Source organism: Ambystoma mexicanum, chromosome 2p, assembly GCF_040938575.1.
Source record: "Ambystoma mexicanum isolate Mex_15411 chromosome 2p, UKY_AmexF1_1, whole genome shotgun sequence".
In the NCBI taxonomy this organism is placed as follows: domain Eukaryota; kingdom Metazoa; phylum Chordata; class Amphibia; order Caudata; family Ambystomatidae; genus Ambystoma; species Ambystoma mexicanum.
Genome location: NC_090923.1, coordinates 965,684,264 through 965,708,844, shown reverse-complemented (window position 1 = coordinate 965,708,844; position 24,581 = coordinate 965,684,264). Strand labels below are relative to the sequence as shown.

General features: G+C 47.5%; 1 long non-coding RNA gene across 1 annotated transcript in view; it reads right to left on the bottom strand.

The window, feature by feature from the left end:
• Positions 1-23,550, bottom strand: part of LOC138566969 (uncharacterized) — a 32,432-nt gene extending 8,882 nt beyond the window's left edge. The window contains exon 1 of the long non-coding RNA XR_011302073.1: positions 15,622-23,550. This is a non-coding gene — a long non-coding RNA (uncharacterized lncRNA). The remainder of the gene's footprint in view (positions 1-15,621) is intronic.
• Between the last annotated feature and the right edge of the window lie 1,031 nt (positions 23,551-24,581).

The window sequence follows — 24,581 nt, the reverse complement described above, 5'->3', positions numbered from 1 at the left end:
GGGATCCGGTCATTTTTTGAATGCATTTTTTAAAATGCAATTATCTCGAAAACATTTGTCACATTTTTTTTCCTCGAATGTATTATATTTTTATTTAATACTTTTTGGGGGGGTTTTGTAAGTAAAAAAAAAAGTGTTAAATAAAGAAAACAAGGGTTTGGGGGGAACCCCCGCATTAAAAAATAAATAAACATTCGAAAAAAAAATTAGACAAAATGTTTTCGAGATAATGGCATTCGAAAGAATGTCATTCAAAAACATCACTATAAACCCATTCCTGCCTATCTGTATTCTAATGCACTTGTTTTGGTTTATCGAGCGGCAGTTGAGAGCCCAAGCTAAAAACACGCTGGTTTCAAAACAATGTGCAAATTAAAGATCCTTCTGGTCACTGCACGTCCTTGTTTGGCCCTGATGCTGCAGCCTGTAATAATAAGGATTTGATTGATATGATATGATGTGATAGGTTATTTATAACACGCTTAATACCCAGAGGTTTCTACGCGACCCGGGGATCGAACCTGTGTTGCTCCGTGTTATCTTGCTAGGTTATGTGTGATGAGGTTGGCAATGTCTGTGGCAGGGAGTGCTGGAGAATGTGCATTATGAAGCTGGATGTTCTGTGATCATTATCATGGCGATGCACACGCTGTGATAAGTTGAATTGGAATTAGGTTGCGTTGGTTTGAGGAGGTCCCTTCTCTGGGCTTACATGACCATGTTTTGGTGGGGATTGCAAAAGGTATGTGTGGTGTAATGTACATTATGGAGATCTAACCTGGTGTCCGAGGAGCAGGGGTACTGGCCCTGTATCGGTTAACGCCAGAATAGAACAAAACAGGAATGGCCGCAGAAGACACCTTGACTTTGCCCATCCTTAACAGAGGACGTCCAGCAAGGAGGATGTCTTGGAGGAGTGCAGATAAGGGGAGGCAGAGATGTGTCATGTAAATGTGGAGGAAGAATGCACAGCGGAAGGGTTATTTCCACTTCATGCCCTTGCACTGCCTTTAAATGGAAGGAACAATGGAGCGGTAGAGCCAGGCAACAATCACTTTATGCCTTGATTTCCCCCTCTAGTCTACACCAATCAGCATCCAGTGTTGGACAGGCTGTGTAACAAGGAAATCTAAGAGTTCTCCATTTCCATTCACCTTTGTAAAATTGTGTACAGTCAATACATTGGGTGGGGGTTCATCACTGGTTTACCGGTAACCCACATGTACTACCCGCGGGCTACCGGAAAACCCACCTTACCGTTACCGGCACCCGATATTCCAGTGTTACCGCAATATTACGGATGCCAGCAATGGCGGTAAGTTCCCACTCCATAGAGCCCCATAGGACTACATGGAATGGGTTTGCTGCAATCACCGGCACCGGTAGTATTGGTGCCAATGATTGGGGAAATTCTTTGCCGGTAGGGGCCTGAACCATGGTAGGTCAGGCCTGCTACTAGCTCTCTGCCCCTACCGGCAAACTTGGAGTGTACCGGTCTGGTAATCAGCATTTTCCCCAGCATTTTTACCGGACCGACACACTCGTAATGTGGTCCCTGGACAGCAAACTGAGACACCAATACAAGAGCATAGCATACAATAACAGCAAAGATGCCACTGGAAGCTGAAATGAAGACCAACACACACAGGACCTCATTTTTAAGAGGGCCAGAACCGCGTGCACATCCTTGCAGGCAGCTCCCACCTGCCACCTACGTGCATGGTGGGAAAACATGTCAAGTGCTAAAAACTGGCAGATTCAACCGGAATTGAATGCATTTCCGCCAGCATGAAAATGAGATGCTGCCAGAAATGCATTTGGATTCATAGGATGGAGCAGATGTTTGTGGAGATTTTTAAAGTAAATGAAAATGATTATGTGTGTAAAATGTAATGTAGGCATAAAAGATTCACGCATGATTTTTACCAGTGCATTTTACGAACCGCCTCATTGAAAATGAAGCCCACAGTCTTGAAACTACTCGCCTGTCTGTCCCAATCTGCATGCTATTCAAACATTTATGTATCGTTTCGTGTAAACCCTACATGCATTGAAGAACCTTTCTTCTGAGTTGATGAATAGGCCGAACCCCCTTGTTCAGTTGAGTGAATCTCCTTTAAAATACATTTCATCTCACTAAAGAGTAACTCTATCCAGGCTAGTTTTAAACTCACACAGATCAACATTGATAATAGTGTATACCACACTGCAAATCACAGCATTCTTTTACTTCCCTGCTTTAAATTCTGAAGTTTGTTTCCAGGCCTTTGAAAACACCCCCCCAAAACGGGCTTCATTTAAAAACACTTATAAGAGGTCAATCTGATGAAGCAGAAAAATTGGCTGTAAAATAGTTACATCAAAGATGCTGCTACTTTTTCCACTTTTTCAGATGTTCACAAATTTAGCAGCCGGTGTTGGAGAGTGGCGTTGGAAAGTGGAGAGTTCACGTGTTTTTACACCTGGCAAAAGCAGGATTCCATAGGAATACATTATAGAATACTTTTGAAATCATTAACTGCAGGAGGTATTTCCACTTTATTTCCATGTGTCACATTTAGGAAGAATTGTGAAGATTAGCCATGCGTCACTTTTACATAGAATTGTGAAGATGAGGGCTGCGTCACTTTTACATAGAATTGTGAAGATTAGCCATGCTTCACATCTAGATACAATTATGAAGATTAGCCATGTGTCACATTTAGGAAGAATTGCGAAGATTAGCCATGCGTCTCATTTAGGTAGAATTGTGAAGATTAGCCATGCATTACATTTAGTTAGAATTGTGAAGATTAGCTATGCATCACATTTAGATAGATTTGCGAAGAAGAGCCATGCAGCATAGCTAGATAGAATTGTGAAGATTAGCCATTCGTCATGTCTAGATAGAATTGTGAAGATTAGCCATGCATCACATTTAGGAAGAATTGTGAAGATTAGCCATGCGTCGCATTTAGGAAGAATTGTGAAGATTAGCCATGTGTCACATTTAGGTACAATTGTGAAGATTAGCCATCCGTCACATTTAGGAAGAATTGTGAAGATTAGCCATGCTTCACATCTGGATAGAATTATGAAGATTAGCCATGCGTCGCATTTAGGAAGAATTGTGAAGATTAGCCAAGGTGGTCTTTGATCAAGGCATGCTACCCTGATCTGCCTGGGAATTGATGCCATGAACTCCTTCAACCGGGGCGCAGTATCAACTATGCTTGGGTACGACTTGCTCTTTTTCCTCTTGCAGATATGCACTACGCTCTCCAATCAGATGAGCTCCCTAGCACTCTTAGCTTTTGGAAGGGACAATAATACAATATAATTCAGCAATTCAAACCATAAACCACGACAGGAATACCCATCCACCCGCTATAAACAATTACATGGGACACAGAAAATTGGTCCACTGGCACTTATTAGCCATGCATGACATTTCGATAGAATTGTGAAGATTAGCCAAGGTGGTCTCTGATCAAGGCATGCTACCCTGGGAATTGATGCCATGAACTCCTTCACCCGGGGTGCACTAGCAAGTATTATTGGGTTGAACTTGCTCTTTTTACTCTTGCAGATATGCACTACGCTCTCCAATCAGATGAGCTCCCTAGCACTCTTAGCTTTTGGAAGGGACAATAATACAATATAATTCAGTAATTCAAACCATAAACCACGACAGGAATACCCATCCACCCGCTATAAACAATTACATGGGACACAGAAAATTGGTCCACTGGCACTTATTAGCCATGCATGACATTTCGATAGAATTGTGAAGATTAGCCAAGGTGGTCTCTGATCAAGGCATGCTACCCTGGGAATTGATGCCATGAACTCCTTCACCCAGGGTGCACTATCAAGTATTATTGGGTTGATCTTGCTCTTTTTACTCTTGCAGATATGCACTACGCTCTCCAATCAGATGAGCTCCCTAGCACTCCTAGCTCTCGGAAGGGACAATGATACACTATAATTCAGCAATTCAACCCATAAACTACGACAGGAATAACCATCCACCTGCTATAAACAATGACCTGAGACACGGAAAATGGGCCCATTGGCACCTATAAACAAACCGCAGCAATGGACTTATTCTATTCCACCTCAAGGGAATACAGCCTGAATCAGGTGAGGAATCTGGCAAGGCAAGCTCCTGCAAGTGACACTGAGGTGCTGCCGCCTGTCATCAATACTCTCAAAGCACACAAGATCAAGAACACTCTAACCCCTGCTGCATATAACACTGCCAGTTCAGACACACCACTTAAATCAAAGCCTGATCTGTTGCTTGACCTTCGGGCTCACCTAGTGCCGGTCTTCATACCTAGCATGTACTCATATGTCCGATAGAACTGAAGCCAGTAAATGCACACTGAGATCCTATAAGCAATCTACAGACCCAACAAGACACAGGGATGACCATAGCGGCTGTTGCTGGTCCCTGTGTCCACTGATCACCAGTCATTGAATCTAGCTAGGACTCGTAGGTCTGATAGAACAGAACTCGATTTAACTGTACAATGAGAAGGTATCTTCCAATAAACAACGCAGACTCAACGAGACACTGGGACAACCATAGACCTGCAATTTTCATAACCCAATAAAAATTAGGAATAGGGCAACTCAACACTGATGACACTGCCAAGCAGTGAAAGATACACTCAGTCCCGGTAATCAGAACAAACTCTGCGGTAGACTGAGAATCTCTCCCGGGGAACCAATGCTCCAAACCTCTAGAATAGATACGGTCAGCTCAGAGGCACTGGAAGGTAATCTGAAATAGGCTTCTCCCACCAATCCGCACAGACACTCACATATACCGATATGCTCACTCTCTCCTCTACACCAACAAACAATAGAATGCAGCTATACCCCTCGATTCATTTCGGCCTAGCTGCACACACATACCTACACACCTCCACGAACACCTCAATAGTCTTTAGAACCCGGCTAAACCCCACGAAGAAAATGGGCCTTGCTGCACACGTAATCTCATACACAAGCTCCACCACTGCCAGAATGCAACTTCGAGGTCAACGGCCTTGCTGCACACATTCTACTGACCTCATACAGCCACTGCACCACACCTAGCATTAGAAGGAAGCTACACACCAGGTAACCGCACTGACTGCACACATACTGAGTGCACACAAGCACTATTTACTACCCTACTCTCTCCACTGACCTGGACTACGGTGCCTGAGTGCGTTCAACCCATAGGGCTTTGAGATCATACCAATAGTATATAAGGCACTATACAAATGCACAATAATATAACACAGCACAGTGGAAAAGAACGTTTTAAAGGCTATTTTGCTGCTTTTGCAGCTTTGTGTACCACAACATGTTAGAAATAATTCAATAAAATGGAGAGGGCATTTTTCATGAAGGGCAACATTACACTTCCCCCTTCTCACAATTCACACTGAAAGGTGGAATGGAATGACTCACATTGCGGTTTAAGTTCCCAAAAGCAGGCCAGTTCCTCTTATGGGACTGCTTTTAGTCTCTCTCTCTTTTGTGTTTATGGGCAGCTTTCCAAAGCGGAACTATCAAATCACAATGGAGGCAGGCTTGGGTTCCAAACACCTGGCATGCCTTCTAATTAGCTGTGTACTGAACACACTGTCCTAAATGCATTTGAATGCACTGTTGGGCACAGTTGGCATCATTTTGAATCAATATAAATGTAGTGTGAAAAACGTAATTCTTTTAAGATATTCGGGTTTGCCCAAAAATACAACCAGACAGGGTTAGAAGGCTGTATGCCTCTGTAATGAACGGGCAAACATAACCTTAATCTTTCACTGGGTTCTGAGTGCCTTTCAAAAGCCAGTCTTGCCCCCCGAAACGGAGGTGCACCCCAAATGTAAGGAAGAACTTGTTAAGTGACAACGCTTTTTACGATATGTGATCGTGGATGGTTGGCTCAGTTCTGGGCTATTCAATGACTTTCCAAACACAGCATTGGGTGGAGAATTTAATGTAGACGTAGTTTAATCAATCGATCTTCAATTGAGCTTCCAGTTATTCGTATTTCGGTAGAGGGTAGATTTGTGTTGAAACAGGTGCTGCTGAATATTTCGGCCCAGGTGTGGCTGCCTTGAATGACCTGGCATGTGAAGCTTGGGATGTTATTTACGGCAAAATCGAGGTTTTTAACGTTCTGATTGATTAGGATAACATTGTTCCTTTGATTATGGTTGGTATTGCAGTTTGTAAAAGTCTGCAACATTGGGCTTATTTCCCAAGTTCCCGTAGTGAAAAAAGTAGTTTAAAAGACAGGTGCATATTTGCTACACCACGTTTGCGCTCCGAGGCATTCCAGTTGTTTTTGGAAGCAGAGTGATGGCACGCAACAGGATTTTTGGAACAGAAACTGGTTTGTCACTGCCATACATCCCTTCTCCCCGTTCAAGACTTATTCGGTTTTACTCATGCAGAATATTTAGAATCCGCCTTCTTTATGCACCTGCTCAGCAGGAGGATTCCCTAGGAATCCATTGTAAATGCTGTTTGCTGTGCGTAAATGGCAGGCAACATTTACACTTTTTACAAAACGTAGTGCTAAAATATGCATAAAAGAGATCTTGAGTGTTTTATTACACTTTTTTGCAGGAAAGTGCCAACGTAGCTGGTTCCCTGCATGCAATTTGCACTTTTGCTTAAAATGACCACCTCAGTGTTTAACAAACACAATGCACCTAATTCTTTTATCTGTGCTAATTGCATGGAGGAGACCACACCCATGTGCACTTTTGCGCACATAGTCCTCTCTGTGCAATTTTCACTGCATGATGAAGTGAAAAGAATTGCTGGAAATATTCATAGAGAAAACAAGTGTTCATGCCTCCTTCCATGCGCATGTTTTGCGGGCAGAGGCATTTATATGGATTTCTAGGGCACCTGACAATTGTCATAGGAATCCCAATGTCTTCCGCCAGCATGAAATTCAGCTGCTGGAGGAAAGTTATTTGGACTCACAAGGCCCAGTGGATGAGGATGGCAGATTCCTAAATTATAATCCATACCCCCAATCCCGTACACAAAGCATTGCAAATGAGGAGGCCTGTGAAATGTATGTGCTAATGTTCTACACCTGCATTTTACGAATTGCCTTATTGGGAATGATTGCACAGGCATTGGCTTGGTGCAGCAGTGTGCCTTGCCATTTTGCCAGGGGTAAATGCAAGCGTTGACACAATCAGAAGGCTGATTTTAGTGTGACTTGTAGACTATCACAAAGCCAAGTAGGATGAACACGAGGCCAACACCAAAAGTTATGCTTAACCATAGGATTATTAGGACCATGCACAGGTCTGGGCCAAATGAAGAACATGCAACAGAACTTCAGAAATACAAGGATGACTTCTCCCTGTTCAACAGTTAAAGTATTTTTAGAGGGGGAAGCTCAATCTGGGTCCCTTCTCGAAGTGAATAATTAATTCACAGTCACTCACAGTTCTGCAGTTTTAAAGCATCCCGGAACGTCCTTGGTTTTTCATTTGTTTGCCTGCTTCTTGTTCTTTATCTGGTGACTTTGATCTCATAGCTGCCAAGTTTCCCAGTTCCATGCGGAATATTTGAATCAGTCTTGTTTTTTTTCCTCACACTGCATGCTGGGAGTTGTAGGCCCGTCCTTACAATGGGGAAAAACTAAACTACAAGTTCAAGCATGCTATTGGAAGCAAAAACCAGGACTGGCTCGAGGTGTCATGCAAAGAACTGGGAAATTTGGCAGGGAGAGCCGGGTGGCCCTTGCGCCCACGTCGGCTACTGGGTGCCCATGACCGTGGAAGGGGATTGCAGCAGATGGGGGCACCCGGGGCTCTGGCCTCGAGGCATTAGAGCTTAGTCCTTGGTAGAAGTCTGGGGTTCCTCTGAGGCGCCCCAGGGTAGGGGTAGCACCCCCAGCCAACCGTGGTACATTAGAGCTCTTCTCTTGGAGGAAGGCCGGAACCACCACCATGGTTGGGTGGGTGGTGAGCAATCGGGCTCAGTTCTTGTGAGGTGCAGACCCAGAACGCCCCAGCCGGCCTTGGGGAGCCTTGGCCAGGACTCGGGACTCGCCCTGACTGCCTTCCCATATTCAGATAACATCTCAAAACAGAGCATCCTGCCCTCCCTCTTCGTCAGTTAATCCCGATTCCAGGAGTTCATATGTATGTAAAACAATGCGCCTTGTCCTCACCACAAAGATGTACTCACAACATTGCCATCTTAAAAAGAACAATGCATGTTATTAAATGATACTTCACACGAACGTACATTTAAATCTTACTACTCAACATTCCTATTCATAAAACACATATAACAAATCTCAAACAATTGGCATCCACAGCGGCACTGCCCACACAAGTTCAAACTTACCAGAAAGTGGATCAAGTGCTTCAGGGGGATTTGTATTAATTTAAGAACCAACACATTTGAAAATCTTCAATCTGATATTATTGTTCAGTTTTTTTTTGTAGGTGGAGACCCTGCCACAAGGGGCCACTTCTCATCAAAGTAAAGGTTCTATTTGGGAGATAAGTACCAGGATAGTAAGCTTTAAATTCCGTTACACTGTAGGTTATGTGCACCCAAACATACGGTGCTGTTTAAAAGAAAAAAATATTTAGGATATTAGAAGTGTAAATGAAAGACACTATATCAAGGCAATACTGTTGTGGTATTTTGATGTAGCACACATCCTCTGGTTTAATTAGGCTAGTTTGCAATTAGGCAGAGCTGGTTAGAGCTAGCTGTGGCCAATCGGCCTGATCTGTGCTGTTTTTATTAGCTTGGCCAGTCTTGATAGCTTTTGTAATGGCACTTGCATGCAGTTGCTTTTTTCACGACGGATACGGTTTAATTTGTTTTAGATTGAATTTGAACTGCTCAATTTGTGTTTTGCGTTCCGGACGCATGTAGGTCTTAATTCATTTTTGTTCTTAACTACATTGCCCAGGAGGCTTTGCTGCTCAGGTACTCGACTTATCTGGCCAACGGCGCGTCAGCGCCGGCGCGTCTGCTGGACAGAGCTGGTTAGTGCTGTTTTGTGTCTGGGACGTGCTGGGTGCCCTTTTTTCCTCCAGTTAACCTAGTAAGTACTGGGCTGTGGGGGTTTACAAATTGCTTTGGTAAGAACTGTAAGCTTTGCATCTTTTAGTGCTGCAGTTATCTTTCGGTTATGGTGAGGGTGCTTATGTGGTCCTACATTTGGTCTGCTTGGTCTGTTCGTGTTTTTGCACAGTTTGAGTTTACCACCCCACCCCTCTCCCCCCCCCCCCCGAGCCACTACATGTGGGCTGACACTATGTTGGCCCATCATTACTGGAGGGGTCACATACACGCTCCGCTAAAATACTTGCTCAGTATCTCGTAATGGATTTTGGTAATGCTCCCAAAAGTCATAATAAGCTCCATAATAGTCCTAATAAGTTAACTAATATCATCGACTGGCATCAGGCCGGGGTTCTTACAATGATTTTAATCTGTTACAGTAACAGGGTCCTCCTGTCATTTCTAATGATCTGTCTCTGTCTACTTTTACTCCTGATGGTGTTATTCCACCTGCCACCAACCTGCCTGTGCCTATTATATCTACCTTGGCTTCAGCTAGTATAATGGCAAACACTGTTATGTCAGAAGACGTGTCTACAATTTGTTCCTCAGTCTTATCTACTACAGACATCTGGTATACTTCACTAGAAGTTAACAATGTTTGTACCTTAACTGATGGCACCAAGGCCACTATGCAGCATTCTGGTACAATGAATGGTCCCACTCCCGCCTTTCAGACTGAATCTCTTATTAACGTTCCTCTTATAACAGAAGGAACTGATGCTGATTTTAAGAACTCTTTAAAAACAGCTTTGCTAAATACATGGTTGCTGGTCCAGCATTCGGTGAAATTAGCAGACTACATAGTAGAAGCCAATCTGGACTTGTTAGCCTTAATGAGACCTGGCGTTATGCCTCAGCTACAGATGCTGCCCTACTTGCCACTCCCTCTGGTTATAATATACTTAGAGCTGATTACTCCCATTCTAGAGTGGCTGGTGTTGCCCTCATTTTCAGGGACTATCCTAAAATGCATTCCTCAAATTCCATAACCATCGACAAATGTTACTTGTCAAGCTCAATGTTGACCATAACACGTCTATCATTATACGTATTCTTAATAGGTCTCCCAATTTAACTCAGGACATTGAAGAACAGCTTCTGGAATGTCTTAATGATAACATGAAGCCTACCTCATACTTTCTGCAATTGGGAGACTTCCGTCGCTGGGCTTACAATGATGCCAATTTACAAGCTGTTTAATTGTCGAATGCTCTTGAAGCCCTTTGTTTCCATCCCCATTCTAAGTTCGCTGTACATAAAGATGAAACATATTTGATTGGGTGCTCTCTCATAATCTTGACATCCCTCATGTTCTACCGATCCCTGTCTGTGGTTTGATCACTTGTTAACCTCTTTTCAGTTACTGCTTCTCAGGCACCTTTACAGGTTGACTCCAATCCGAGAACTTTGAAAAAGTGCCCTAAACCATTGGTTCTTCCAGGACTTTCTGAACACCATAATATTTTGAATTCTAACGATCACGTGGAACAATTTCAACAAGTGTTACATGGCGCAATTGAATCTCTTGCCCTTTTGGAGTTAAAAGCTATTAAAACTGAGACCAATAGGAATGCCTGGTTTAATGATGACATCATTAAACTTAGGCAAGTGAAAAGAAAGTGTGAAAGAGCTTGGTGGAAAAATATTTGCCCTGAGTCGATGACTATAGGAAGCCTGCAAATGAATGTAAGCATGCTATTCATTCAGCTAAGCAGGTGGATTTTAACGTGAGAATTTCCAGAGCTAAATCCATTTCGAAATACATTTTTGTAAATTTCAGGGAACTCGAAGAATCAACAAGTAGCAAGATCAATATTGTCATTGACAATGGTTGGTGTCAAGACATACAAAATGAATTCATGAATAAAATCTCTACACATCAACAGGCTATTCCGGCACGGAAACCGCTGCTCGACGACTCAGTGTCCCTAACGTCTGTTACTGCTTTAGAGCCTCTTCTGTCTATAGATCAACCAAGGTTTTCTTTTCATTAGGTCTCCGAAGATGATGTCTTTACTATAATTAACAATATGAAACCTACTGCATGCCTGAGGGATGTATGTCCTGCACATATCCTGAAGAATTGCTTAAACATCCTCCTTCCTTTGATTACACAGATCGTGAATGCCTCTTTTTTGGATTTTAGTGTTCCATTTGGCCTTAAGGAAGCCTGTAGCACCCCCCTCCTCGAGAAATATAATCTTGACCCTGCAGTTGCTAGCAATAAATGGGTAATAACAAACTTACCTTTTTTAAATGAAGATTCTGTATAGAATCGCCTATGTGCAACTACAGGAGTTCATCCACTTGGGGGTCCGTCAGTCAGACTTCTGGACTAACCATGGAACAGAATCTGCATTACTCAATCAGAAATCCAATAGGGCTACATGATTGATAAGGGCCATACTGCCTTGCTGATGTTGTTAAAACCTATCAGCAGCTTTAGACCTAGTCGACCACTCATTGTTAGTGAGGAGAAGGGTTGTGGTTGCCAGATGCTCGAGAAGTGAAGCAAGGTGGATCGTGGATCAAGTCCTTTTTGAGGCCTCGGTCATCAAACTTAATTGGGTTGTTCATCTGGGATCATGTTTATTTCCAACCCTTTTCAATGTATACACCAGACCCCTTTTTGATCTTCTGGATAATGCTAGCATCACCTATACAAATCACACCAATGATACGCAAATTCTATTGGAGTTGTCGGGTGACTATCACCATGGCTCATAGGCGATTAATCAGATCTACTCCTTGGTGCAATCCTGGATGGCGGTTAACTCATGGACATTAAACAACAATAAGACTGAGCTTCTTTTTGTTGGGTCTGGACACAGGTTAAGGAATGTGGACTCTTGCTACAAAAAATTTGATTGCAGGTTGCTCCCCATGTAAAAACCCTGGGAGTCTATTTTGACTCTGGGTGTGTTTCACCAAACATGTTGATCAGCTGCGCTCATCTTGCACCTACAACAATAGCTTGTTGAGACACATTCGTCCTTACCTAACTCTGGAGAACAGAGCCCTCGTATGCAGCAGCTTCAATAATTCCTGGCTAGACTACTGTAATAGTCTTTTGACTGGTAGCTGTAGGGCTAACTTGAACAAATTGCAGGTCATCCAGAATGGAGTCGTTCAGCAGACACATACATTTTACATCGTTACAATGGCTTCCTGTTAAGCACAGGATTATTGTGAACACTGAGTATATGCACTCTCAACCCAACCCCGGGACCCGCAGGTACACGACCCTCCCACCTTGATTGACAGGAGATGCCTACTTTGAATACACAGGCCATCTCCAGGCTACCAATGGGGGGAAGAGGGTTAGGAAGAGGTTGTGGATAGGTATGGGGAATTAGGGTAACCGGAAAGAGGGTAAGGAGCATGACAATGGATGGGTAGAAGGTAGCACAGGATAATACACAGATACACACTGGTCTTTTGATACTTTTGGAACTTCTTGCCACTGGCTGCAACACACCCAAAGTGTCTCTCCTGGACCTGAATATCCCACATGTAATCACAATTCAATTAACATACTCCTGTCCACATATCCTCACTTCAAATAACTTTTGCCTTCAAACATATCCCAAGCTCCCTGCTCCAACCCACATGAAGTTGTCGCACCCTAACATGGATTTTACACCTGGCATAGACTTCTGCACGCACTCTACCATCTCAGTTCATCAAATGCACAGTGTTCATTTGTCCACATTACAATTGTGCACTTCTGGCGTGCTTATTCATCGACAATTGTGTATTCCTGCACTACTATTCATTTTCCATGCAGCTTGTGTGCAAGCGTTCTCTGCAAAGGAAATAACAGAATGCAACTATAATCTGTAAACTCAAGATGTTTGACAATGATCCCATGTATGCCCAAAGTACCACACAAAACATTGTGTAAGTGTTGGCAATAAAAGGCCATGGTGTTTATTGCGCATTTAGCATAAAAATCACCATCATCATAATCATCCATTCTATGTCGAGACAGAAGGCGAGCATTATGCTTTTCTTTCTTTATTACTGCATAATCAGCATCTTCAAATTCAAACATTTAACATATCTTCAAACAGATCAAACATTTTTGTTCATATTCCTTTCCTTGGAACTAAAAGGGTTGTTAGTTTATGCCCCTTTAAAATGTTTCTACCAGGACTACCAAACACCATGAGTCTCTGTGTTCCTGTAGTCTGCCTCAGTGTCCAATCAGGCTCCGCTTCCTACTATATGTAGTCCTCTAATGTACCAATCCTCCTCTTTCCGTGGAGTTGCCTGTGTTCCTACCTGGCTCCAAGAGTCTTACGTATGTTGGATGGAGAGGTGTTTTGCCATTACTATACCCACTGGCTGTTCTGACAGCCAGTGTCCTGTCCCTCTCCCTTCCTGTCCTCCTGGGTCTGCTGGTTACTGGCCCCTGCTTCCCAGCTGTGGGGTGCCCCCTCCGCAGCGCTGGCTATAATAGTTGTCCCACAATTCGAAATTAAATAGTTCACAAGTGCAGGCAGAGCACTTAACTGAAGCCCCTGAACCCACAAACGAGTTCAGGGGCACTGATGACTCCGCCCGATAGACTGAGACCCACAGCTACACTGCCTCTGCTAGCCTTGTGCCAGTCACTGCGTTCCCCTCCTGCTGGGGAAATCACTGCCGTGATGCGAGGACGGCTAGATTAATTGCTGTTGCTCCAATTCACTGCAGCAGGCTCAGGCTCTCTGTCTGTCAGTAGTCTCACGGAATGCTGAGTCGTGTTATGTCTGTAACGCATGTGCGCATGCACGAGCCTCGTTATGGCCGCGCATGCGCGTAAAGAATAAAGACGGTCCGTGGGGCAGATGCCGCCGGGACCCTGGAACGATCAGACGTGCGTGTGCGAGTCTTATTGTGTGCATATGCTTTGATACTAGTACAGGGCGGCCCGAGGCATGGGAAGCCCCATCACAAGTCGGCACTCAGTTAGTCAAATCCTTGTGGCGGCGGCATGGCGTGCTTCAGGTGCTAATCACAAGCACTGTCTGAAGCACGCTGCCCGCTACTAAGAGCCTGCTGCATGCTACCTCTACCCCCAGGATCTCTGAGAAATGTGGTTCTGCGCCAGACTTTCCCAGCTCCCATGAACTCTGGTGCAGACTACTCTGACCCGTCCACCATAATTCCTGACAGTCATGCAAGGTTCTAACATTCGCACTGCTCCACATTATCTACTGACTGCTTGCAAATCAAGCCGCGCACAAGAACCTTGCGCTCTAATGACAGCACTTTGCTGTGTCAGCCCCGTTTTAAATTAGTGAAATATGGTGGTATCAGCTTTGACTATTGGGCACCAAGTGCGTGGAATGACCCTCCATCATCACTTCGGGACATCACTTTCCCATCCCGTTCCGTTTTAAAAGGAATGTGAAGACATACCTCTTTAGTAAAGGACTCAAGTAGATTTTCTTATTGTCTCTGAATTTATCTTTGTCTTTTTTGCCATAAGTGTTGTCTCTTACTTGTTTTCATCTGGGCCCTCTGAGGCCTCTGGCGTGGGGCGCCTTTTACAAGCATTGAAATAAATAAATACATAAATAAATAAATAATTTCCAACAGAATTTTTACGGCTAGCTTTGGCAAGAATTGCATACGTAGGAGGAAACATGAAATGGTTTACTTCATCGGGGTGGGCATAGTATTAAACAGGACGGGCTTTTGGAAATCAAACATTGAGGTTAGTAGCCGCTTAGGAATATTAAACACTACTTGATAAATAGGTATTGTATGCTGAGTAGTCATAAGATTGTCTAGATATTTTCAGACACGATACACTTTGACAATGAAAGCAACTGATGTGCAAGAATAATTATCATTCCCCATCGGGGAACTTAATACTAACATTAGTGGAATTCAAGGAGTTTACCGGTAGTCCTTTGGTAGTTTACCGGTATTACATATGCCTCGCTTTACCATGCATTTGTGAAATTGACCTAGTCCCTCCTTGTCTTTTACACTGAGTGAAATTTCTTTTTTGAGTCGACAGGGGAAGCCGTGAGAAGAATACAACCCATAGCTGAAGAAGTACCGGGTCCTGATGAAGTCCATTCAGCACAGTTGAGGAGGATGCAGGGGATGGGCGGATCTCTTTGTTATTGGCGGAAACACGATGTGTTTACATTATTTCTTTAAAACAAATATATTATGTCTTTGTTATATTTCTTAGCCAGTGGGAAGAACCTTTACAACAACCTACATTGAACCGTTTAGGTTGTAGTTCTGAGTGAGTGTTAAGTGGTGTAAGAAGTAGTGTTCATTCAATGAACCTATAATTTGATGAGTAGTGGCCCCTTATGGCAGAGTCTGCTCCGACAGACAAACTGGATAATAATATCAGATTGGCGATTTTCACATTTGTTGATTTGCACAGGAATACTAACCCTCTTGAAGCACTGTATGCACTTTTGCGTACTTTGCACTTGTGTGGGCAGTGCAGCTGTGTATCACAAATCAGAGGAAACACAAGTAAATGGAATGGTTCTGTGTACTCACCCAGAAGGACCCTCTGGGACACTACGACAAGGATACGTCTATAGTAGCAGAATCCGTTCCGACACCCTTTTTCCTCACCAAGAGGTAGACCTTCCTTATGTAAATCACATGAAAGGGCGAGGATGATTAAACGGCAGACAAGGACACCAGGCTGAAACAAGGAAGGGTGATAATCAGGAGCGTGTTTCACTAGCAAAACAAACCATGAGCAATGAGCAGAATGTACGACAGGTCACTAACCTGATCAAAGGCACCCGCACTCCTTGGAGAGGAATCGAGGAAGGTGCTATTGGAACCCTAACTAAATCTAAATACAAGTAGAGTAAGAATGGTTCTTACTGTTGCTTTGGTGAAATAAAAGGTTTAGAAGAGGTGTGTGATCCGATGAGGGAATGCTGGTGAAGGAGGTAAGGACAAACGAGGGAAGGAAGGTTATTATAGGTAGCTAACCAGGGCGGCACGAGGGTTGCGCTAGTGTCGGTTTGCAGCACTTGAACTACGCAGTGTCCACAGTCTAGTGCCGAGGATCCCAGGAGGAGTTCCAGTGGATATCAGTTAAGGGAAAACAGAAAGAGGGGATTGGGGGGAGCGGGAGGGAGGGTAGCCAGATAGGAGTTAGACCAGAACACAGACTGATGACAAGCTCAGTCCGCGGTCGTCACACAGCAGGCAGCGTGAAATGGTAATATCAGGAACTTGGAGAATGGTCAGGACAGGCCCAGGTCGTCACAGAGCGGGCAGCATAAAGGGACAAAATCAGGTAGCAGAAGCGGGGTCAAGACAGGCTGAGGGCGTAACAAGGCGGGCAGCGTAGTGCAGAATCAGAAAGCAGTAGAATCGTCAATGGACAGGCCGGGGTCACAACTGCGAAGGAATACCAAACGTGAAGCATAGAACCAAAATCAACGTCCAATGGGGCAGAAAGGTAGTCGACTACAGGAAAGCCAAACAAGGAAGTTTTTCAGCAGGCTTCAATCACGCGAATAAGATCAGAAGCGGCGTATCTGTAGCTATTTCCGATTTTATGCTGTTTTTGACAACTGTGCATGGATATGATCTGTGAGCCAGGTGGTCAGTTGATAGTAACAGAGAGCGTGAAGGCAGATGTGCAGCGGGTGTCATAACCCGTGCATCCGTCCATTTTGGACCCATTACATAGCAATAACACATTCTTCTTTACCCCCCCCAGAAATGTGTAGAATGAGTCTTGCTTTGTCTTTTGGCATAAAAGGCCGCAGATTTATTTTCCACAATAACATAAAACCACACTGTACACATTAGTGGAAATAACTCAGAAGATGCAGCGACTGCTCCGTGTCCAATGACCTGCTTCCCCCTTTCTTTCCCAAAGTCCATTATAGGCCCAACTCTCCCAACCCTTTGCGCCTGAGCTTCACCTGCCCATGCAGGTATTCTTGGGCGGGGAGAGTGCCGTTTCCTTGGGGGAAGCTGAGCCCTTGTTGTTCCCCCCAGACGCCCCTGCCGTTCAGGCTCCCAAGGGGCGCTGGTCCGAGAAGGGCGAAGACCCTTCCGGCTTTCTCCTGGCTCCTCCGGAGTCTGTCTCTTGTGTTTGGTTGCCCAAACACCGCCACACCGCCTGTCGTCCTGCGACGTCGACGATCAGGCCTCCTTGCTTGTCCTGTTTGTGGGGTGGGTGGGTGGGAAAACGAAGTCCTCTGCTGGTAGGTGGGCGTCCCAATGCCAAGGCTAGATACTGCCTGCAGTGGGACGCCCGCTTGTTATAAAGGAGGGTAGCCCCTCCCCCGCCATTGTTGCCCTTCGCGGGCTTTTCCTTCGATTTGCCGCGCTGTTTCCTTTCGCGGGCTTTCGTCTTGCCGCACTTCCTGCGGGCACCTCCCCCTCATCCCGGGGGAGGGGGAGGATAGGAGGAGGACACCGCCCGGGTTATCGGGGTGCCTCCTCCATTTTGGGATTTCGTCGTCGACACTGTCATAACCCGTGCATCCGTCCATTTTGGACCCATTACATAGCAATAACACATTCTTCTTTACCCCCCCCAGAAATGTGTAGAATGAGTCTTGCTTTGTCTTTTGGCATAAAAGGCCGCAGATTTATTTTCCACAATAACATAAAACCACACTGTACACATTAGTGGAAATAACTCAGAAGATGCAGCGACTGCTCCGTGTCCAATGACCTGCTTCCCCCTTTCTTTCCCAAAGTCCATTATAGGCCCAACTCTCCCAACCCTTTGCGCCTGAGCTTCACCTGCCCATGCAGGTATTCTTGGGCGGGGAGAGTGCCGTTTCCTTGGGGGAAGCTGAGCCCTTGTTGTTCCCCCCAGACGCCCCTGCCGTTCAGGCTCCCAAGGGGCGCTGGTCCGAGAAGGGCGAAGACCCTTCCGGCTTTCTCCTGGCTCCTCCGGAGTCTGTCTCTTGTGTTTGGTTGCCCAAACACCGCCACGCCGCGGGTGGGCTTCCGCCCACCGTGGCTCCCCCTTGCAGCCTTCCTCCTTTTCTAGGGTTTTCGCACAAAGGATCCCGTAACCTAGCTCCAACCCCATTGATGACAATTGTACCCTGGTGACAAATGTACCCCCTCCTTCTGAAAACCCGGGTACTTTAACTTAATCAAGCCGGGCCTGATCCGGCCACCGCCCCTGCAGAATTTGCCATTGACCATTCTGGCCTCGGGCTTATCTCCGACCCAATGATTCCCGTTTCACCCACTCGACTGGCCCATTGCTGTAGGGAAACCATCATCCCCTGCCCCAGAGCCCCCCTTCCCAGGCTTCTCCGGTCGTTACCTCCCCCGTGTATGCCCCATCTGTCCGGCTTTGCCATTTCCTTAGCCATCTGCACCCCTGCCCCTGCAGTTGTGCCCCTTGGATCCCTGGCACCCCGTGCCCTTCAAGTCTGCCCTGGGCATCACTTCCATTCTGCCCTGGGCATCACCTCAGACCATGCGCTCCCTCAGTCACCCAACTGTGCAGGTATCTCCTGCAAAGAGCACCCTGTTTCCTCTGTCCCCTTTCCATCCCGCTCCGCCTTACCCAGGGCGGGCCTGTTCCGGGACACCCCTGCCTGCCCTGCAGGAGTTACTTGTTTCCCCTTACTCCTTTGCACCAAGTCCGTAGTAGGCCCAACTCTCCCCATCTTTTGTGCTTGAGCCCCCCTGCCCTTGCAGGTGTCCGTAGGCGGGGAGAGCGCCGTTTCATTTTTGGGCGAAGCTGGTCCCTTGTTGCTACCCCCAGCTGCCCCTGCCGTTAGGCTCCCCAGAGGCGCCGGTCAGCGGCGTGCAAAAGACCGTTCCCCTCCTGATCCGCCTTAACCTCCGCCTTACCCAGGGCGGGCCCGCTCCGGGACACCCCTGCCTGCCCTTGCAGGAGTTACTTGTTTCCCTTTACTCTTTTGCACCAAGTCCTTGGTAGGCCCAACTCTCCCACTCTTTTGTGCTTGAGCCTACCCTGCCCTTGCAGGTGTCCGTAGGCGGGGAGAGCGCCGTTTCATTGTTGGGCGAAGCTGGTCCCCTGTTGTTCCCACCAGCCGCCCCTGCCGTTAGGCTCCCCAGAGGTGCTGGCACGAGAAGTGCCATACGAGTTAGAATGCCCCTTTCCAGCGTCCTAAACACTATGAGACCTTGACCTGTTAATTACCGAGGGTGCCAACTCGCATTGTTTGTTGATGAGCACCCCCACCTTAATTATTAGGACGTGACCTGGCCGCAAATTGAACAGCTGTGTACCCCACTGGGCCCCTCCAGCCAAGCTCACCCTTTCCAGGCCCCAGCAGTCCCGGTTTACCCCAGATTGTGGGTACCCAAACCGACCCCAGAACCTTCACCCCCCGAGGTATTGGTTTACCCTCGATACGTGTTGTATGCCACCACCCTGACACCCAGGGGTGTCCTAAAGAGTTACCCCGCCTACCAGACGCCTCTTGGGTTATGTGGCCCCGTCCGAGCGAGAGGGAGGGAAGTTCGTGCTAGCTCAGCCCACCAGTCTCCCTTTGACCTGCCCCAGTTAAAGCGAGCTTCACCTGCCCATGCAATAAAATTGCCAGCCTCCGACCGGAGTTGCTTCTAGCAACAGCGGCACTTCAGCCCACCTGTGCCATTCGTAGTAGCTGCCCTGCACAGAGCACCAACTCTGATCCCTATGGAACGCTCAGCCTCGGCAGCCCCTGGCCCCCTTGAAATCATTGACCCTTTAATGAGCAATTCCACTGGAAAGCGCTGTGGTTACATCTGACGCCATCTAGTAATCTCTCCGCCGGTGGACTAAGCAAAGTGACCAGTGGCTGCCGCGTTCTGCCTTTCTCATAGCCACACACAATCAGTTCGCTGCTGGCGGGATGTCCCGCCGGCCCAACTAAACGTGGCCCTAACACCCCTTGAACCTGGCTGTACACATGAATTAAACCTTTACGGGCGCCTGCCAAAACCCTGCACTGCTCCCCCGTACCCTATGACGGTAGTTCCCCCAACTTGTGGGACCCCCATGTTGCTGGCATCCTCCGCCCCTTACCGGCACTCTCCCTGTCACGCCGTACCAGAATACTTCTCCACCTGGTAAGGCGTCCCTCTGTGGAATAAATTATCGCCTGTTACCGCGTAGGTGCTTGAGTTACCCCCACGCCCCCGCGGTTTGAGGCCTACCACGCTGCTAACCTTCTTTAACCCATAGTCACCATCCCGCGGTTCCATGTCCGACCCGGACTCAAGGAGTCGGGAACCTGCTCCACGTTACATTACAATCTGCCGCTTGTTGAACGATCCATGCCCTTTCCTGCCCATTCCAAAACCTATGTTACCACCAGCCAAGTAGTTGCTTGATCGGCGAATCGCCTGAGGCCACCCCTTATTCCTTGTCACTCCTGTCGTATAGCCTGCCCGCTGTGACCCAGTAGTGATACCTCACATTATCGCCGTGTAAGGAGGATTCCTAGATGGATTCCTAGATGCACAATCTGCCTCCTCCTAGCGTAAACCAACTCCCCTTTCTTAGCCTTGAGCCCCTTTCCTTCGCATTCCAACCAGAAGGACGGCTAGACATTCGCTACCGTGGGCACCTTATAATGGCGCCGACAGCAGGTCTGGAACGCGGCCGCGAGCTATGCTAATGTCCGCGCTGCTGTGCTGTCCATACTTTAGCCTTTCTCTGCATGCAGACTGCTACCGTTGACTGGCGACTCGGAACCGGGCAAACTTCTATAATGCTGTTGACGCGTTGTTTATCTAGTGCTTTTAATCCGACGCTCTATACCGCCCCCATCTTCACTTACTATCAACCCAACCGCTATTGGTAATTGTCAACTGTCCTTGGAAGGGTGGGGGCTGAGTAAGCCCTATTGGGCTTTGAACCTGTGACTTGTATCTCATACCCCAAGTCATACCAGCTTTCCCTTCGGCCTGGCTGCCTAGCCTACCGCGACCTATTACAAACCTCCCGTCGCCTCCAACCCCAACAATGGTGAACCCGAGCTGAGCTGACTGCACCTCAAAACCGGATCCCCGGAGCCCCCGACTGCTTGTTTTAGCCCCAGATGTCGTAATGTCACCCTTAGCCCGCAACCGCCGGCGCAACTCAAGAGTCCTAACCTGAGCTGTGCTACTCGCCTTTCCTTAGTTCGCCGCACCATACGCCAGTGGTACGGAATTGCAGCCCCCTTGGCTAACCCCCCATCTCAACCAACCCTTCATTGCCATGGCCTCTCAGGCATGGTTGCCCGCCATTGCATGTAATGATGAACCCCTCGTCGCATTTAAACCGATACCGAGTGGCCACATACTAAGCCACTTTACCACTTCTGACCCTATTTCCAATACCTTCCCCATGAACTCCCGAAACTCACCGGAGTAATGTGCGACCGCGCAACTAATTCACCCACACCCTGTGAAGACCATTCCGTGAAATGGCCTGTTCGCCTCACCTTAGCAAAACACGTCGTTTCACTCTCTATGCAGCCTCGGTTTCTACAGGTGCCGCTCCATTCCCTCTACCCATGTTGAGGTCCTAGGCACCTCCACACCCACCGACCCACAAGGCGTATTCCTGCGCACGTGTGACTGCCCCGACCTGGCACCAGGCTAGGGAAAAACGCTTATTTCCCCCAGGATACGAACTACTATCCTTCACTAATACCGGTTTTATCATCTCCCAGGAAGTGCGCGCAATTTTTTAACTGCGAACAACATGATCACACCCACCCTTACGTAAAGAACGTTTACTCCAAAGCACGTGCCTAATCAAACCTCTCATCATTTGATTCTGCTACCCTGTTCACAGCGTCTGCCCTCACCTACAAGTCCCTTTAGCAAAGAATCCCCCTAGTGCCCCCTGAACCGGATATACGCACACCCATTTCCGATCACCAAGACACAACCACTCCATGTGCTCATAATAAGAGCCGATATACACCGCAACCTTGAAAGGCCACGACGGCCGACCCAGAAACGGTGCAAAATTGAGAAGCCCCTGTACTCCCTTACCCTCATGCACATAATTCGGTACTTAAATCGTGCTGTTAACGCTCCGGTATCTAAAAAATCTATCTTTTTAAATGCCCCGGAGGTTCCAGACCTGGGATTAGGACTCAGGTCCCCAGCAATCCACGACAATGCCCTTAGCGGTTGAGCCACCAGTGGCTGTGCTGTGCGAGCGCTGTTTATTATTACCCCTTTATGAAGTGCTCCTTTATCAAACAGGGCGCCCGCGGGATTCGAACCTGCGTTAGCAGGATCTGCCCGGATGTCAAGCGAGCGCTCTCCTCGCTGCGCCACTTGACCGGCTGGCTGTAAAATACACCTTGCCAGAGGTATTTCCTTGAGAAGGCTCATGTACACAGAGGTATCCTTCGCGGCGGTTGACTATTTACTAATAATTGTGCATTTCTATCACCTACAAACCCTGAGCGCTATTATCACACGATGTGTGGTGCTCATTTATCGAGCTCGAAAGGGTATAAGGCCCTCCTGGGATTCGACCTGCATCGGCAGGCTCTGCACAGATGTCAACCCAAGCGCCCGACTCGCGGTGCTAACTGACCAGACGAAGAAATCCATGTCAAAACTATTTTGTATTTTAAACCGTTCACACAGCCCGGGGGGATCGAGGTGCTGTTCAAGAATTGGTTTTGTATTGTTGTCTTAGTTGCATATTTATAACGTGTTTAAATACGCCGAGGTTTCTAAGGGCCGACCCCTGAATCGAACTTGTGTTGCTTCATGAAGTCTTGCTTCCAACGAGAGCACAAGTTGCCACTGAGCTATCCCCCACCGCATACTATTTCCTACTAGGCTCCCGCCTTCTAATGCCTCTGCCGCGAGGCCGCCCACACCAGCATTGACCTCTCCGCTGCGCAGCAGCCCGAGAGTGTACCAAACCCCCAGGCGAGGTCGCATAGGGAGGGTGGGTGTAACCCAGGACCAACTGGGCTCGCCCCATTAAGGAACCATTCCTGTTCCCAGCCCCTCCCCTGCACGTACCTTCGCTTGTGTGCGACGCTCCTATTCCACCGTAGCCCTGCTCCTTCCTCACTGGAACCCCTTCACCGAAACCGTCTTCCACTGGAAACCCCGAACGAACTCGAACGGCATCCTTCTCCTACGAGCGAAAACGAAGTCCTCTGCTGGAAACGAAGTCCTCTGCTGGAAACGAAGTCCTCTGCTGGTAGGTGGGCGTCCCAATGCCAAGGCTAGATACTGCCTGCAGTGGGACGCCCGCTTGTTATAAAGGAGGGTAGCCCCTCCCCCGCCATTGTTGCCCTTCGCGGGCTTTTCCTTCGATTTGCCGCGCTGTTTCCTTTCGCGGGCTTTCGTCTTGCCGCACTTCCTGCGGGCACCTCCCCCTCATCCCGGGGGAGGGGGAGGATAGGAGGAGGACACCGCCCGGGTTATCGGGGTGCCTCCTCCATTTTGGGATTTCGTCGTCGACACTGTCATGACTGTGCGGACGTCAATTGTTTGAGATTCGTTATATGTGTTTAATAGGTAGGAGTGATGGATAATAATATTTAAACAATTGTTCGTGTGAAGTATCATTTAATAAAATGTATAGTTCTTTTTATGATGGAATACAACTTTGCGGTGAGGCAAAGTGCATTGTTTTACATGCCTGTGAACTCCTGAAATAGGATTAACTAAAGAAGTGGGAGGGGTAGCCTACTCTGTTTTGAGATTTTATTTGAATGTTTTTGCCCATACACGAGCAGGCCTCCCCAAAAACAAAATATATGGGAAGACCCTTGGTGCAATTGCCTTCCCATATGCCTGGGTGTCCAGCTGCGGTGCTTTGTGGTACTCTTATTCTGCTTTGGAGGTTTGGGGCCAGTTGGTTAAAGCCCTGTGCTCTGGGATGCCAACCCCTGTGGGCCCGCACTGCCCTACAGAGCCCTAGTAGCTCTCGCCTGGGACTCCTGCCAGACCCCATGTCCCACCTGGGCCTCAGCTGACCACCTCACTCTGCGCGGAAGCCTGTTGGGTACAGCCTGCACTGGGGCACACTGTCCATCCCAGGGGTTGGCATTCTGCCTTCCTGGGGCACCGGTCCAGGTGCAGAGGAGTCATCTGCTGCCTGCGCCACACAGCCGCCACCCAGGATGATACTTCCCATCATTTATTAGGCTCCCACAAAGTGGGGCTTATTGAGACTGGTGGGAGACAATTGTAGGAGTCAGCCTGGCCAGCCACGACTTAGGCCATCTGGTTCAACCGCCTCAGCCAGATGGCCAGAGGGGTCCAGCCGAAGGACCAGATTGCCTGGGCCGCCATGCCCAATCATATGCCCAGGAGGCCAAAAGGTTGTGTCTGCCTTAAGGCCACCATCCAGGGTCCGGGCCTTGAGCCACCAGGTCGGTTCCCTGGTGGTAGGGCTTAAGCCACCATCTGCAACCAAGTCCCACTCTCTCTTCCCTGTCTCCCACAGGCTGGGTCCTGCCACTCTGCCGGGACCTCTGTTGGGCAGGGGGATGTTTCACCCACATGCAAGGCAGGTGCTCAGG